This window comes from Bufo bufo, chromosome 2, assembly GCF_905171765.1.
Source record: "Bufo bufo chromosome 2, aBufBuf1.1, whole genome shotgun sequence".
Lineage (NCBI taxonomy): Eukaryota > Metazoa > Chordata > Amphibia > Anura > Bufonidae > Bufo > Bufo bufo.
Genome location: NC_053390.1, coordinates 206,565,310 through 206,582,925, shown reverse-complemented (window position 1 = coordinate 206,582,925; position 17,616 = coordinate 206,565,310). Strand labels below are relative to the sequence as shown.

Sequence of the window (17,616 nt, the reverse complement as noted above, 5' to 3'; positions counted from 1 at the left end):
TGTCAGAAGAGGTGACAGATCCTCTTTAACATCCCATATGGCACTCATTCTAAGTATGATATGTTCATATGCTGATCAGACTAGTTAGATATTCATATTTTTACTGTATTGCACTGTATTAAAACAAAACACAAACAGAACTGTTAACAGCAGCTACTACCCTGCTTTCTCGATCTCTCACAGAAAGAGAACCATCATATTGGAAGTAGCTGATGAGGATCAAGTGTCCTGAAATAGCTGTCTGCAGATGGATATATTGGCTTGGCTATTTTCCAAGTTCCATAGCTTGTTGAAAGGTAATAGGTTGACTTATAGGGGTGCCACTTCCAATAGATGGCACTAGTGAGATGGTTCTTCTCTGGAGATCCCTCTTTGCATATTTTGTCCCATGGAGTATTGCCACAAAGTCTCCATACACAGCTAGTGTCTTTAAATAGAGCAGCACCTACACTAAACTGCATCCAAGGCATCTTACTCAAGCAGCCATAATCCTACTCTGCACTGATGAGGGGCAAGTTCCCTGAAACAGTTGTCTGCGAATCATTATATGTCTTGGCTATTTTCGCTTCACATGTTCTAAGGCTTGTTGAAAAGTCAAACATCCACATACAAGGAGCCACTTCCAATAGGTGGTGTCATGTACTTACCTGCTTCACTGTGCAGCCAGCTATGCAGACAGTGGGACTGATCAGCCTATCAGGGTGCGGGGATACGGGATCATGGAGGCTCATGTGCTTCCTGTCAGAGGGCTATTTAAACTGGAAACTACTGGCCACAGTTGCCAGTGATTGGTCTTCTTAGCCTCACTAGCGTATATTCCTATTGTTTATGCCTGCTATTCTGACTTTTGTATTGTTCTTGACCTTGCTCCTGACTGTCCATTATTCCTCTGACATCATCTCCTGGCACTGACCCTGCCCGGTATTTGACTGTGCACTTAGCCATGATAGGGACCATCGCCAAGTTGGGGGTTGCCATTTAGGTAGGGACAGTGGTGCGGAGGGAGTACAGGGCTGCACTATTCCCTACCCTACATGACCTGTATCAATATCAAGATGGTTCACTTTCTCCTAAAGATTCCTCTTTGCACATTATTTTCCCATGGAAGATTGCCACTAAGTCTCCATACAGAGTATAGAGGCTTTGCATGCTCTTGCATATAATATTTTTCTACATTTAATGACATAAATTGTGCTTGCCTTTACAAAGCTGAGAAGATAGTTTGAACTGTCAGAAAGATAATCATTCAGAACTCATGATTTCTGCTGCTACCTCACCTCTCGCCCCTTGTTATCCAGCATTAAACTCATAATTTTACAATCATCACTAATCACTCACAATTTGTCAGTTATAATTTGCTTGTCAGTGCTTATCACTCGTAGCTCATCAGTCATACTCTGTTACTTACTTTTTGTTATCGTGTTAGACACAACTTCCCATACTCCCCACATGGCTATTTAATTCTGATAAATTATATAGAGGTCTAACAAGTGGAATGGATATAACACAGAAACCATATTCTTACAGCAAAATTCTTTCCTGATAACCATGAGACAACACTTAAAATACTGATTATGACTGCAGAATATTACTCTGCAATCTCCTGCAGTCCCATAGAGTTGAATTGAGTGATAGTGCGTATGTGTGACTGCCGCTTCATTCAAACAGGGGAACACAGGGCTCCGTTCTCTTGACTGGTGGGGGGGGGGGGGGTCCAATGGAACTCTATCGATCAGACACCTATCCCTTATCCTGTGAGTAGGGAATTAGTGTTTGTCATGGTACAACAAGTCCTAACTGACAGAATTCTAAATGCCAATTCTGATTGACGGAATGATGCAGAACTTACACCTCAACAATGAACAAAAAAGGGGTTATTTAAAGGGGTCACCTGGCTGGAAAAAAAAGATACCCACACCCCCAATCTGCTGCTTCTATTATGACAAGCTATTTAGGTCCATGCTGGACTCTACTTCCTGCTTCCTTAGGATACACAGCAAATTACCCCACACCCAGTCACTGGTTACAACGAGGACCCACCTCAATTAGTGATTGGCTGAGCAGTAATTTCCTGTGGGTTGAGAAGGACCTAGAAGTAGACACCTGCACTGGAACCAGAAAGCATCTGAATGGGGCCAGTGGTTTATTAGTGAGGTATGACTTCTTTTATTTTTTATGCCATTCTGACTCCTTTATAAAAAAAATTACACGCTGAAAGAAAAAAAACAGCACTGGGCTAGATCTTAATGGAGGGTGACATGACATGGTAGGACAAGTAATGTGTAAAGGGGAAAGAGATTAGATTGGCTAGAGGCTGAGAGACGTGGCTAGATGGAGTTTAGGTTGGGAGGTAGTATTAAGTAACAGGGCTTGAGTAGGGGATGAGCTCCACTCACTCCAGGACATCACACTTACAGTATATGAAATCCCTGTAGACTCTAAAGTTGGCCATACACATTAGATGTTCTGTATGTCAGCCAAATCCATTGATTTCAACAGGACTGGCCGAACATCAAATGCATATGAGGGTCTGCCGACTCTCCTGTGAGGACCACTGTACATAATCGCATGCTATGCCTTGAAATAATATTGGATGTAATGTGACACAAAGTGGTCAAAAAGAATGAATAAAACTACACTTTAATATCATTCAAAATTGGTGTGCCATAGACTTTCTCCTACACATTGACTTATCTCTCAGTGAGCACCCACCTCTAAGAAAGGTGTGCAGATCTCAATAACCAAAATTGACTCTCCTGTGATGGCAGATGTTGGGGGAGATAAAGATGGGACCGATGGATTTCAACTGCCAAAACCTTTTGTTCTTGGGGAGATAAGCAGCTGCTAGAGTAATCTGGAAGTGGCTTCATCCCTCTCTTACTACTAATTCGAATGACAACTATCTCATTTGTATGGCTGACCTAAGATACCAGGATGCAGAAGTGTATTGACCCATTACAGCATAAAGTAACAGCAATGTTTTAGCCTTGCAGGGTCATGTTCAAGGCTTGACAAAAGTTCTATAGGTAAAAAAAAACTGTTGTTCAAAAAGATTAATAAAGCAGAATATTAAGAGGAATTCTGGTACCTTGGAGTCTATGGTTTTACATTTTTCAGCTTTGATATTGTCTCATTTAAACTCAGATTTCTTTCAATCCTCATTTGATGTTGTACACCACCCCAAACATTAAAGCACATAAATGCTCATTACATGATATCTTTCTAGCACCTTAAAATGTCATATAAGTGAAAATCACAGGACAGTTTAGTCATAGTCACCAAAGTCATTTCCATTTGCCATTGTCCTATAAGTTTTTCATAAAGGACCTCGTCATTTGAATAGCTGTTGTAAAGGGATTGATAATCTGAATATGGAATTATTTTTGTATATTTTAACAATTAATGCAGTATGTTAATGAATGCTGACACGTTGAGACAGGCATAGCATGTAATGGCAGCATGAAATTCATCAAAAGCTTGATAATTTACACTCTCGTGGGACTGGACAATTCAATTTTCACCTTAGGTGTAGAATATGAGTTAATCACAAATGGCTGAAGGAGTGAAAACCTGTGATTGTTCTGTAACCAGTAAGTGACTTTCCGCATCCAATATAATGCAGTAAAGTTTTATATACAATCTCTAGCAGAATATGGTAATCTGCTGGAAGAGCCTCCTTATATGTATATATCATTTCTAGAACATGCTGTATTAGGTATTCCCAGGTGTTTTGCAGAGAAGGAAGTATACTACTCTGGGGAACAGGAATGGTAGAGTACCAGTTATAAATTGGTCTCCAAGAGACTCTTCGATGCCTCTTAGAGATGCTACATTAATAAAAATCTATTTTTGTTTGTGTCATCTATAACTGCCAATGTTATCTCAGACTAATAGATTATAACAGTCTGCTCCACACCTACACAATGCTCAGAACTGAGCCCTGGCAGTACGATCTGGTTTCCTGTCTTAGTCATCCATGAGAGACTGACTTAGGCTTGTTTCACACTTGTGTGAAACCCATCCGGCAGGCTGTTCCGTGCTGGCAACAGCCTGTCGGATCTGTCCTTGCCGGGTGCGGCCGTGCACTGCCGGCATTCGTCCAGCCCGATTCACTGTAATGGGGGCCGGTGAAGATCCAGCCGCATCCGGTAATTATTTGGAGCAGCGGTATTTGCGTGCAGCGGTATTTGTCTGACCGCTCCTCTGCATATTTGCCGGGTTGCGGCTGGATCTCCCATTTAAGTAAATAGGGCCAGATGGAATGCCGGGCCGGCCTGCAAGAACGGATCCAACAAGCTTTTCCTGGCCCGGAAAAGCCTCCCGGATGTGTTTCATGCAAGTGTGAAACAAGCCTTAAAGGGAATTTGTCACCAGCGACCTCCTTATGAAGCTGTTTTCATAGAGATGTGGCTGTGGTTCACCTGACCAAAACAATGTTTTTCTTGTGTTGATCTGAGTCTCCGTTCCTGAATTCTGATACTTTTTCATAACATGCATAGTAGGCCTTTGGTGCAATGAGGGCGTCACTGTTGCTCCTGTTGCGCCCAAGCTCCACTCCTTTCTGTGGCCAGCCCCTCCCTCACTGCTTTTATTGACAGTGCCAAACAGCGGCAAATCAGCAAGGGAGGGGCTGACCACAGAAATGAGTGGAGCTTGGGCACAACAAGAGCAGTGATGACACCCTCATTGCACCAAAGGCCAATTTGCATATTAAAAAGAAGTATCATAGCTGAGGAATAGCATTTTAATCAGGTGAACTACAGCTATGTCTATGCAAACAGGTGGATAGGGAGGTCATTGGTGACAGATTCCATTTAAAACAATGGAAAGGTCCCAAATTGTATCCATTCCACATGTTTCTTCTTCACCTCAGTGAATTGTCCCGTCTGCATTATTCCATACTGCTATCAGAGGACTATATAAAATATACTTGATGAGGTACTTTCTTTTCAGTTTACTGCAATTATGTATCGTATATTAGCCCCCTGGAAATTGCTGCCATAGCTACAGGATATGCCATAAATGTCCACTTGGCGTGGGTGCCACCTCATGACACATGACAAAGGAATGCTCAACTATTTTTTCCTCATAAATTGTAAGCTCTTGCGAGTAGGACCCCCATTCCTCTTGTTTTAATTGGCGACTTGTCTGTTACTATGTTATTTATGACTGTTATATACTGTATATGTTCGCGCTATATAAATAAAGATTATTATTATAACTCCCATAAAGGTGCATGCACAACTGCCACTCCATTTACTGCGTTGGACATATGGAACCCCATTCCATCAGATATTTATATTATATCCTATAGATGTCAAGATGGGAATAGCACTTTACATATTGTTTATGAAGTATAAATGTACAGGATATCCTTAATTATGTACTGGGGTAATTTAGGCCTTCTGGAACTGTCCCAGTTCATCCAGTTTTAGCATTTATTTTGCGGAGAATGGTGCTTTTTAAAGACCAGTATGAATTTTTTTGTGTTATGATTTTATACCCTGATTTTTTAATAGCATTTTACGGTATTAATTTGTTTTGCCATCCATTTGTAAACAACTATGTACGGTAATTCTTGTAATAAAGGTTGCAATTATACAGTGCTACCCTAAAATAGACTTTTGTGTTCACCATTACTTGCTATTACCGTATTTATCGGCGTATAACACGCACTTTTTCCCCCTGAAAATAGGGGGCAAATGATGTATGCGTGTTATACGCCGATATTCATTGTGGCCCGGCAAAGATGCAGCATCACAGACTGCGCTGTATGAGTCGGGAGAGAGGAGGGGCTGGAGTCCGTAACTAGGGGCGGGGCCCGGTGCAGTCACTGTACTCTTACACCGGGCCCCGCCGCTCACCAAAGTATTTATAAACGTGAATCCTTATCCTGTTATTAAGCTGCCCTCTCCCATGTTCCCATGTCCCCCCTGTATCCCCATAGCACTTACTTAAGCTTCAATAGCAGGCAGAGCGGACGGCAGCAGTAACGTCACTCACTGACGTCGAGCACCTGCTCCGCCCCCTTTATGAATGAAGCAGGCGGAGCAGGCGCACGACGTCAGTGAGTGACGTTACTGGTGCCGTCCGCCCTGACTGCTATGGAAGCGTGTGAATCGTAAGTGCTGTGGGGATACAGGGGGGACATGGGAACATGGGAGAGGGCAGCTTAATAACAGGATAAGGATTCATGTTTATAAATACTTCGGTGATCAGAGGGCCGGTGTATTGGGGGACACTGTTATGAGGGGGATCTGTGGATGACATATAGCAGTGTCATCCACAGATCCCCCCCATAACAGTTCCATCCACAGATCCCCCCACCCCATAGCAGTACAATTTGAAATGGACACTGTTATGAGGGGGATCTGTGGATGACATATAGCAGTGTCATCCACAGATCCCCCCCATAACAGTTCCATCCACAGATCCCCCCACCCCATAGCAGTACAATTTGAAATTTATTTTTTTTCCCTGAAATTTCCCTTAAAATGAAGGTGCGTGTTATACGCCTGTGCGTGTTATACGCCGATAAATACGGTAATTTTCCTATATGGCAATTCTGATTCTGAATAATTGAGTCAGGGCTTGAACTATAATGATCTGGTGATGGTCTGTGTTTGTGCATTTTTTATTTTTTTTACATATTTCCTTTTTTGATATTTTTTTTCTTTTTATAGTCTGTATAACGGACTTCTGAAATGGCTGCTACAGGGTAAACCAGTCCTGACAATTTTTAGTATTCGGTTCTGGGTCTAGTTAGACATGGCTTCCTGTCACTGGGGCCAATGGTGGCAGCATTAGTGATATTTTGTTAGCCTACATTCTAGGTGGCCAACTTAAACCAGCATCATAAATATATAATGGATTGGTTTTACAGACCAGGATCAGACACCCAAAATTGATGGCAAGTGATTTCTAAGTGATTTAAATGTGTAATACATTTACATATATTCTATGGTAACCTGATATTGCCTATATTGTTACATTTTTTAGACAAAACTAGTAGTGATGAGCGGCAGGGGTCATATTCGAATTTGCGATACTTTGTGAATATTTTGTAGAATATTTGGCGAATATTCGCAAATTTGAATTTTTGTTATATTCTACATTTTTTTACTCAAAAAATTGCCAATGTAATGATCGCGTAATATGTGAATATTACGCGATTAATACAGGCGTGGTTCAAAAAGGAATATATAGCACTATCTTCGATATTGTGCTATATATTTGTTTTTTTAGAATATTCGTCATTTTTTTCCATTTGAAGTCAGGATTCCTCCCTGCTTAAGTTGCTTGACAAGCAACTTAAAGGGAACCTGTCATCGGGATTTTGTGTATAGAGCTGAGGACATGGGTTGCTAGATATTGGGTTGCATATTACGCGATCATTACATTGCCGATTTTTCGAGTAAAAAAAAAGCCGAATATTATTATTTTTTATATATATCACTATATTCAAAATGTTTGCGAATTCTCGAAGTTGCGATATTCGCGATAAATAGTTGTAATTCGAATATTCGCGCTCAACACTAAAAACTATCACTTTCTTATAAACCTGTCTGTACATTTGCGTTCCCATATGGTAAAATAATTCCATCTGCCTGTTGTGTCTCAGACACGTCAATGCAATTTCTGATTGTACAAATATTCTAAAGAACTTTCTGTATTGAGAAAGTATCAATAATGGTCGTTTCCAGTGATTATAATTGTGAAAAGTGTTACAACCTATCACTTGTTTCCAGGTGCATAGTCTATAAATGTTTCTAAACTCAATCATTTGGTATTTATTCCTCCTGTTGGTATACATTGTAATTATGCATCATGCTTATAACTAGCTATATTGGCAAGACCTTTTCAGTTTATTAGTTATTCTAGTCATTCTGCATCTAAGCTGTATAAATAATTAAAGGAAAAATCTGGTGTGCTGTTCATATCATACCTGACAGTAGACTGATGCAGCATATAATATGCTTAATGAAATTCTTCCTTCCAGTGCTCATGCTTGTAATTGCTTGCGCTTGATGGGACAGCCGTGTGGAGGATTTCTGACTGTAGGCATTTAGAATTTAGGAGAATCAGACCCCAAAGAATCTATAGGGAAAGTCTACTTGTTTGGATTGTCTAAATATGTTAGACACTATGGGGGTCATTTACTATTCCGAAATATGCCTAATTTAGGTGTATTTTAGGCGCAGATGGCATCACATGCCTCTCCATAACTTTGGCGCATCCAGCGCCAGGTCCAAAATTGTGGGTGTGGTGTGGCGGGGAAGGGGACAGGTGGGCCGGCCCGTCTCATTCATCATTTTCTACACCTGTTTTAGGTGTAGAAAATGGTCTAAATGTAAGACGGCTCATAAGTAGTGTTGAGCGAACTTCTGTTTTAAGTTCGGCGTCTAAAGTTCGGCTTCCGGTTAGCGGACAATTCCGATATGGATTCTGAATTCCGTTGTGGTCCGTGGTAGCGGAATCAATAATCGGCCATTATTGATTCCGCTACCACGGACCACAACGGAATTCGGAATCCATATCGGGATTCTCTGCTAACCGGAAGCCGAACTTTAGACGCCGAACTTAAAACAGAAGTTCGCTCAACACTGCTTATGAGCTGTCTTACATTTAGAACTGGCACTGGATGCGCAGAAGTTATGTAGAGGCCGGTGCCTCTTCATAACTTCGGCAGAACCACCGCCGGCTTTTAAAACACAGTTTTTAATAAATGTTCCCCTATATTTATACTAATATATTGTTATCAAAATAGTCTTACAATTAGTGTGTACAATTAAGTATTTACTTTGCTAGACAGAAGATATATTCAAGGCTTTTAATGGTGTCTTAAGGGGGTTTCCTGACATTTCAAAATCTGTCTAAATTTGTTAAAATAATAAATGTATCATGTACACACCACTTAAAGGGAACGTGTCACTGGAATTTTTTCTGCCAGTTAAAACCAGCTAGCAACACACATCCCTTTTTTCTAATCTGTTTTTATTTTATGATTCCATTGTTTTTTATTCTATATGCACTGCATTCACTTCAAACAGTTGATCGGCGGGGTGCCTGCCCATCTGATATTCATAACCTGTTCTGAGGATAGGTCATGAAAAAAAAGTGGACAACCCCTTTAACAGCATTTAGAGAGCATTTAGAGAACTTCCATAGAGCAGTCACATGGACCATAGACACAATGGTCAGGAGGGGACCTCATTGACTTCTATAGGACAGTTTTCTAGGCTTGCTCTGTGACCTGTGCAGAGGTCAGGAGGTAGCAGATAAGCACCATTCAACTATTGTGAATAGTGGATCCTGTGTTATCTATATATGAAGAAGTGATATCATTCTAAACCTGCCTGTAATGATAAGGAGATAACAGCAATAGAGTGATCTGTACAGACCAAGAAGTGACGCCAATTATTGGGCTTAATGGCCGGTGCGAAAACTGCAGGATTTGATGTTTTTTGTTTAAATATGGGTATTGACACGGAAAATTAAAAATAACGCCATCAAAAATTCTTTAAATGTGTTTAACTTAAAAAAGTGATTTAAACAATAGGTCGTTCGCTGATGACACATTCCCTTTAGATCCCCCTGCTATTTCCAGTACTGCATCTCTGTTCCTCACCTCCAGCCTATATTTTCAGGCTGCTCAGGTGGTTCAAGTGTATAGTATATAGCACCCGACGGCTGAAGTCGTGTGCCATATATGGCTTCATCACCACTGCAGCCTCCAAATACAGACGAGAGGCGAGGACTAGAGTTGTGGTCCTGGAAATGTGGGGGGGGGGGGGGGATTAAAGTGGGGTGTGTACAATCTTTTATTCTTTTAACATTATTTTTAAATACAGTAAGTTCCACAGCTCCTTTAAGTATACTACCTAATTTTTCAGAGGGTCTTGACTATATTGCATTGTCTCTGGAACTTGAAGGTATATGCCCATCTCAACCATTCATGGCTGAGATTAGGACGCCCATCATATGCGGCGGTAAAAGGCCAAGCAGACTGTGCTATATTGTTTCCATCACTCCCATACAAATGATTGGCAGCTATAGATTCTGTGTACACTGTGTACACTATGCTGTTTCTGTAGCTCTCGAGTTACAGGACAGGTATTCATTCACAGATAGCAAAAAAGAATTGGCAGTTGTGGAATTAAGACATTCTGTGTATTGCACTCTTGTGTGACAGGGAGTATAATTCCGCAAAACCCTTCTGTGATTCCCCTTGACTAATTGGATTTTTTCCCTGGGCCCAAATACTTTGAACAGAGCTTCCTACTGCGATGGGACATCATTGCATGCTTTCTTAGGTGAAGATGCAAGAGACATCTACACAGATAATCAGCCAGCCTGGAGTCTTACATTTTTGGTGGAAAGCCAACTCTGCTTTGTGCCAACTAGGATGGAGATTTTAATTTTTTTTTTTTTTTTTTTTTTACTGTTTGCCTCATTTACAGACAGAGACAGTCAGGGATAGAGAAATCCCTAATCAGCTTCTTTTGTTTTCCTTTAAAAGAATAGAAAATATGGGATCTAAGCAGCTGAATTCAGCTGTGCTGAATGTATTCTCTAAATGTAAAACATATTCTGTGGATATTAAAGGACTTGGCCAGATTATATTAAAAGCTAGTAATAATCATTATTAAATATTGCCTCTGATGTTGGATAGTAGAGGACCTTTCACCATAATAAAACCTCTAAACTAACTATACAGACGTGTAGAGCGGCGCCCAGGGATCTCTCTGCACTTACTGTTATACCTGGGCGCCGCTCCGTTCTCCGGTTATAGCCTCCGGTATCTTCATAGTTAGGCTCCACCCAGGGGAACCTGACGCCGTCTCTTTCTCCTATGCTGTAGCGCTGGCCAATCGCAGCGCTCAGCTCATAGCCTGAGAGGTTGCGCCAGCGCTACAGCATGGAAGAATGAGACGCCGGCAGGTTCCCCTGGGTGGAGCCTAACTATGAAGATACCGGAGGCTATAACCGGAGAACGGAGCGGCGCCCAGGTATAACAGTAAGTGCAGCGGGATCCCTGGGCGCCGCTCTACGCGTCTGTATAGTTACCGTAGTTTAGAGGTTTTATTATGGTGAAAGGTCCTCTTTAATAAGAATAATTCATGGTCCCCTGACCTGCGTGCCAGCAATTTGCTGGGAACATGGACGCTGATGGAGGATCCCATCCGTTAACAGCCCCCAATTCCATTATACTGGAGACGGACAGGGGAACTAGCACAAGCACAGAGTATAAGTGAATGGAGGCCACTGATGGATGGAATCCTCCATCAGCGTCCATGTTCCCAGCGCAGTGATGGCACGCAAGTCAGAGGACCTGCATGTAAACTTGAATTATTCTTAATAAATTATCTTATTTCTTATTTATTAAAGTTTTACACAATAATCGCATTTTTGAAAATTATGTTTTAGTGTCTCCATTGTCCATAGCTTTTTTATTTTTTGACCTATTGTGTTAGTTAGGGTCTCATTTTTTGCGGGATGAGGTGATGGTTTGATTAATACTATTTTGGGTGTTGCACTTTATGTGATGTTTGGTGACAAAAAATGGCGTTTTTATTTTATTTATTTTTACGCTGTTTACCTGCGGCAATACCTAATATGTCTACTGTTTTATTAATTTCACTTTAACACAATAATAGCAGTTTTGAAGCAAAAAAATCTTATTTTAGTGTCTCCATAGTCTGAAAGTCATTGTTTTTATTTTTTGACTGATTGTCTTAGGTAGGATTTAATTTTATTGCAGGATGAGGTGATGGATTTATTGGTACTATTTTGGGGGGGCATATGCCTTTTTGATCACTTGGTGTTGCAATTTTTGTGATGTAAGGTGACAAAAATGGCTTTTTGGCACAGTTTTTTTTTTTACTGTGTTCACCTGAGGGGTTAGGTCATGTGATATTTTTATAGAGCTGGTTGTTACGGACGAGGCAATACCTAATATGTCTACTTTTTTATTTGTTTCACTTTAACACAATAATAGCATTTTTAAAACAAAAAAATAATGTTTTAATGTTTCCATGTTATGAGAGCTATATTTATTTTTTATTTTTTGAGAGATTTTTTTATGTAGGGGCTCATTTTTTGCAGGATGAGGTTATTGTTTTGGTACCATTTTGTGGAACATACACATTTTTGATCACTTGGTGTTGCACTTTTTGTGATGTAAGGTTACAAAAAATATTTTATAACGTTTATCGGACGGATATATTTATAGCATGGTTTGTAGAGTGAAACTAAATCACACCTCCTCATTCCTATACTATTGACTACTGTATGTAATAAGCAGCATTTCTTATGATAAAACATGGCTATACAGCGGTTATATCAATCATTTGCTGTGCACTATTAAGAGGCAATTAGTATACAGTTTGATCAAAGAGCATAGGCCCACTTACCGCGACAAGGTTGCCTCTTGTTAAGTGGGAACCTACTCTAACCGTAGCGCAGTGCCGTGTGGCGACCACCGCGTCTCCACACTGCTCCAGCAGGCAATGGGATCCAGCAGCCAACCAGCTACCCCGCTGTACAGCGGAGCCACCTAGGCCTCGGATCCCACAGCTCCACCAGCACAGCACAGAAACAGCAACGGCCGCCATCCAGCGCCGCATGTGAACTGGTGCTAAGGGATCACCTGTTCACAGCTTCTCAGGAACTCCAACTGAGATGTGGTAGGAATTAAAACCCTGTGCAGACTACTGCTAATTTAAGTAAAGAGCACCTGTGCCACATGGGGAGGAGTGCTGACTTAGTATGGGGGAAAAAAGACTATAGAGCATTTAAATCATGGTTTGTAGATATATTTATAGAGCTGGTCATTACGGACACGGCAATACCTAATATGTGTGTTTTTTTATTTTCTTTTTTCTAATATAAAATCTGGGGAAAGGGGCTTTTTTTACTTGAAACTTTATTTCTTTTTTATTAAAAACACTTTTTTTTTTACTTTATTTCTGTCTCACTCTGGGATTTAAACTTTTGGGGGTCTGATCCCCTCTGCAATGCATTACAATACATCCGTATTGTATTGCATTGCCTGTTAGTGTATTAAACAGAGTAATACACTAACAGGTTGCCTAGGAGACCAAGCCTGAGGCTGGATCTCTTCGGCTTCTGTAGAAGGCAGGTCCTGATGCCATGCAAGGCATTGGGCAGCCTCTGCACGGCATCAGGCTGCCTTGTCATACATCTGGTCTCCGCCACAATAGCGCGGGGACCCGATGGATTCCCTCACCCGCAGCAAACCCCTTCTATGTCGCAGTCAGCGCTGACCGCGGCATAAAAGGGGTTAATCCGCTGGCATCGATGTAAACAGAGATGCCGGCGGATACAGCAGGGGCCGAGCTATCAGGGACTGCCAGGCCCCTGCAGTGATCGAGCGGGCGCAGCTCCTGCACCCGCCCGATCAGCCCGCCATGCATGTACGGAGGAATGCATTCTGGCACAGCTTCCCCTGTTGCATTTATTCAAAAAATAACATTTATCATGTAGCCAAAGACAAAGCAGTGTATAATTTGATGGAAAAGTGACTCTAGCCAACAAAGGAGGCAATATGGACAATCACAATACATTAGTAAGTGCCTTGTATTGACTTTCTCTACAGGATAAATGCCATGTGCAGAAGTGAGACAACCCCTTTAAGTGAACAGCAGCAGTGGCTTACTGAACTCCTATTTTGTCCATTCTTCAGCATTGGTTCTAGAGGTCTGGAATTTTTTAGGTTAAAGATGATTAACGCTTAGTAAAATATGTAGCTAAAATCTTGTAACCTCAGAATAAAATCTGCCTCTTGGGGATCACAAACTTAGAAGACCTAGTCAAACCTACATAAATCCAAGTCTACCAACTCAGTAAGCTTAAAGCGAGTATTATTTTCACACCATGATTCACTATTTGTCACCATATTCTTCATAAGTACCTAAGAGTTAATTTTTCCCTGGGACATATTACCACAGACCAGGCCCAGTTGTGAACAGTTATCACCCAGTCCGCTCCTTATGATCTATTCTTTGATCTTATATATAGGTGTAGCCAGCACCAAAATCAGCATGATAGCATGCCATCCCAGCAGTGTAACTCAACATCACCTTTAAGCTTGAGAAGCTTGGCATAAAATTAAACTAAGTTAGAGATAAGTTAGTAGGATAACGCATCAGGTTTGACTTTAATGCTGGCTACATCTGTATCCAGCCGCAGTAATTTGTAATATTTGCACTTTTTAGCATGGCTAACATCCATGGGGGCCATCTTCTCAGGAGAGAAAAGTGAAAGAGGCAATGAAAAACTCAAAGTTCTAAACGTACTTGCTGCTAAAGGTGGTCATTGTGGGCACCTTTCCCAGTTTTGCTATTGTGCCCTAATGAGCGCCGTTCCTACGTTCCCCATGGTTATTTGCCATGACCTTGCATGTAAAGACTGTTGAGTTTGGGATGCTAGATTTCTGGCAGTTTTGTGCATGGAAACAATGCGTTTTTCTCAAGTCTTAGAAACAACATTTTTTAAGAGTTGTACCACATGTAGATTTTTTTCCTCTCAAAAATAATATTTTTTGTGGGCATTTTTTTGAGCATAAAATGCCCTGGATAGATGTTACATGTTGGCTAACAAGAAGTTACAGCATCACAATAGCAAGTGACGATAGTTTCCGTCTCTATATGTAGATCACTGCCTGTTATCGTCGGTTAAAAAACAAAGTTATAAAACACCCTACAAACACTATGTTTTTTTGTTGTAGTGGAGTTTTCGTATGTCCTGCTGTTCATGTGTCCTTTTGGCATTTTATTCCATATTGCAGAATTCTCTGGGTATGGTGTTTTTTTCAGGGGTTTTCCCCCATAAAACGTCTCTATAGGAAAAAGAAAACATCTAAAAGAAAGGCAAGTAAAACTTTGGCAAAAAAATAGATAGATACACCCTCAGCATTGGTAAGTTCCAACGGAACCATAAATGAATAGCTTGAAGTCCATCCAGCAAAAAATTCTTAGTTGCTTAAAGGTCTGTAAGACATTAACATTGTTGGTTGTAAGCCATATGTGTGTGTTTAGGTTATTATCTTGCTGGAAAATAAATCTACAAAGATTGTACTCCTAAATTATACTACCTGTTATTTTACAGTATTCATATTCATTTCACCTTCACAAGCCTTTTATGGCCTAATGCAGAGAAATCTCCTTACTGTACAATACTATCACCATCATGTTTTGCAATGGAGTGGTATGTTTTTGAGGGTGCTTTTTTTGAAGCTCCAAAATGTTTTTTATTTGTATGCATAGTCTTTCCCATTCATCTACAACAACACTGGTGTAGCAGAAAACACTTTAATCAAACGTCTGGGACGAAAAACACTTTGCACAGAATCGGGTATTCTGTATGACATATTTATGCGTTCATTGATTTCTATTGCATTTAGTGCAGCTGGCTTGTGAAACATCTTATGTTAGAGAACACTGAACATGTTAGAGCAGTGGTTGGTAGTTCTCTAAATGGTTTAAATTGATTTTATTCTGATTTGCAAATACCTTTTTAAAATGAATAATGTGAAACATGAACGCTGTTTCATTGAGAAACCCAATAAGCCAAATATTATCATAGATCATACATAATCTAGTGTTAGACACATTGCAAAACAAAATATATTAGGAAGAAAAGTTTTAAAAATTGTTCTACACCAACAAATTTTTACATTTAATCTGATCAATTCCAATGGTAATTAATGAAGAATGGTATGGCCTGACTGCTGTTAACCTGCTTACCTCCTATCTTCTATTATAACTGCTAGTTATATGCACTCCATTTGGCTTATCAAGGGCCCATAGTGTGCACCCTAAATTTTTCCCAGCCAATGGCGGGCCACCTAGAGATACTTTAGGCACCATTCCTAGTGAGGAGATGCCTAAGCAATAGGTTCTAGTTGCCTGCAGTGGTTTGCCGTAGCTTGATTGCCTATTCAATGTTCTGACCACTGCCTGGCTTCTGGAACTTCTGAATTTGACCCTTTACTGCTTGAATTTACCTCTGTATGCTCTCTATGCAGACCCTGAGCTGCCTGCCCTGACCTTGGACAGTTTATCAGATGGCACAAACTCTGCCTGCTCTGACCTCAGCCTTTCCCAGACTACAGATCTAGGATAGGTCATCAGTTAGAAAAGTCTCAGAAGACCCCTTTAAAGGAAGTCTGCCACTAGGAAATTCACCTTTACACCAGAAGAAATGCTTTGTAGGGCTAGCTTTACTAAATCACATAGTGATAAGTTCTTTCAACCTTTAATCCATATGCAAATGAGCAGTTGAATGCACTGAGAGTGGGCCAAAGTCACTTTTTGCACCTTTGCTTCTCCTGCTTCATCTGCCAGACCCTCTCCCTTCTTCTTAATTAACAGTCCAGATTCCTACACAGTCATCTCACTGGACCTGTCAATCAAGAAGGCTAGAGAGAGGAGCAAGGGTGCAAAGACTGGCTCAGGCTCACCCATGGTGGAGTGGACTCTTCTTTGGCATATGGATTCAAAGTACTTTTTCTTCAGAATGAAGTAACTAGCGATGAGCGAAGACGATTCGCATAAAACTTCGTTTCAATACTTTATGGAGCAGAAGCTCCGTACAGTATTAGAATGTATTGGCTCCGATGAGCCGAAGTTATTGCTTCAAGAAGTGTCGTGAGACTTCGTATAATAACTTCATAAATTAATTTGTACTGTAAAAAAACATTTCCCGAACGCGGGGTCGGTTCGAGGTACCATTTGGGAACAAACCCGAGTTCGGTAAATGTTTTTTTACAGTACAAATTAATTAAAGTCTCACAAGACTTTGCGAAGCAATAACTTCGGCTCATCGGAGCCAATACATTGTAATACTGTACGGAGCTCCTGCTCAGTACAGTATTGGAACGAAGTTTTATGCGAATCGACTTCAGATGTTTCATCCAAAGTCGATTCTATCATCCCTAGAAGTAACCTATTGTGAAGTGAAATACTTCATTACATTCATCTGAGCTAGCCCCACAAGATATGTGTCTGATTTTAACAGTGTATTTCCTATGGCATTTCCCTTTGAGATGTAGCACCTTTAATTGTTTGTTTCAGGTCTGCATGTTCATGTTTTTTCTGTGCTTATTTGTGTTTCCTAAAAGACAATTTATAAAATGAGTGAACATACATCAAACACAGATAATATCTCTACACTCAAAGGAGAGACGCAGGCAGAGTTATAGGCAATGTTTCATTCCTTTTGTGTACTCCACTGCGGTGTTGGATATAGGTCACCACACAAGTGGAGCGCATGCAGCATCCATGAATCTGAGATTTCTAATTTCATCTCCTGAGGCTTGTCTTCTGAGTGACTAAATTATCTAGTCATGGTTGTTCTATTTTTAGTGATGGTGGTTTGTGCATTCAGCCTCAACCTCAAGGCAGTGTCCAACAGGAACACAATTTAGTTCATTCTGTAGTAAAATAGTTTCGAATAACCATTGTATATTAGTTATATCACAGTGGCGGTGGAACTAAGTAGACATGTGTACACATGGCACCATAACAATTAGATGTGATCCCTTACCTGTAGACCTGATAGAGTATATGAAATGTATTCATAATTTTCATTGCC

General features: G+C 40.6%; 1 protein-coding gene across 1 annotated transcript in view; it reads left to right on the top strand.

Annotated features, from left to right (window-relative positions):
* The window catches only part of RPH3A (rabphilin 3A), a 278,685-nt gene that overhangs the window by 173,711 nt on the left and 87,358 nt on the right, over positions 1 to 17,616 (top strand). The gene's annotated exons all lie outside the window — the stretch shown is intronic.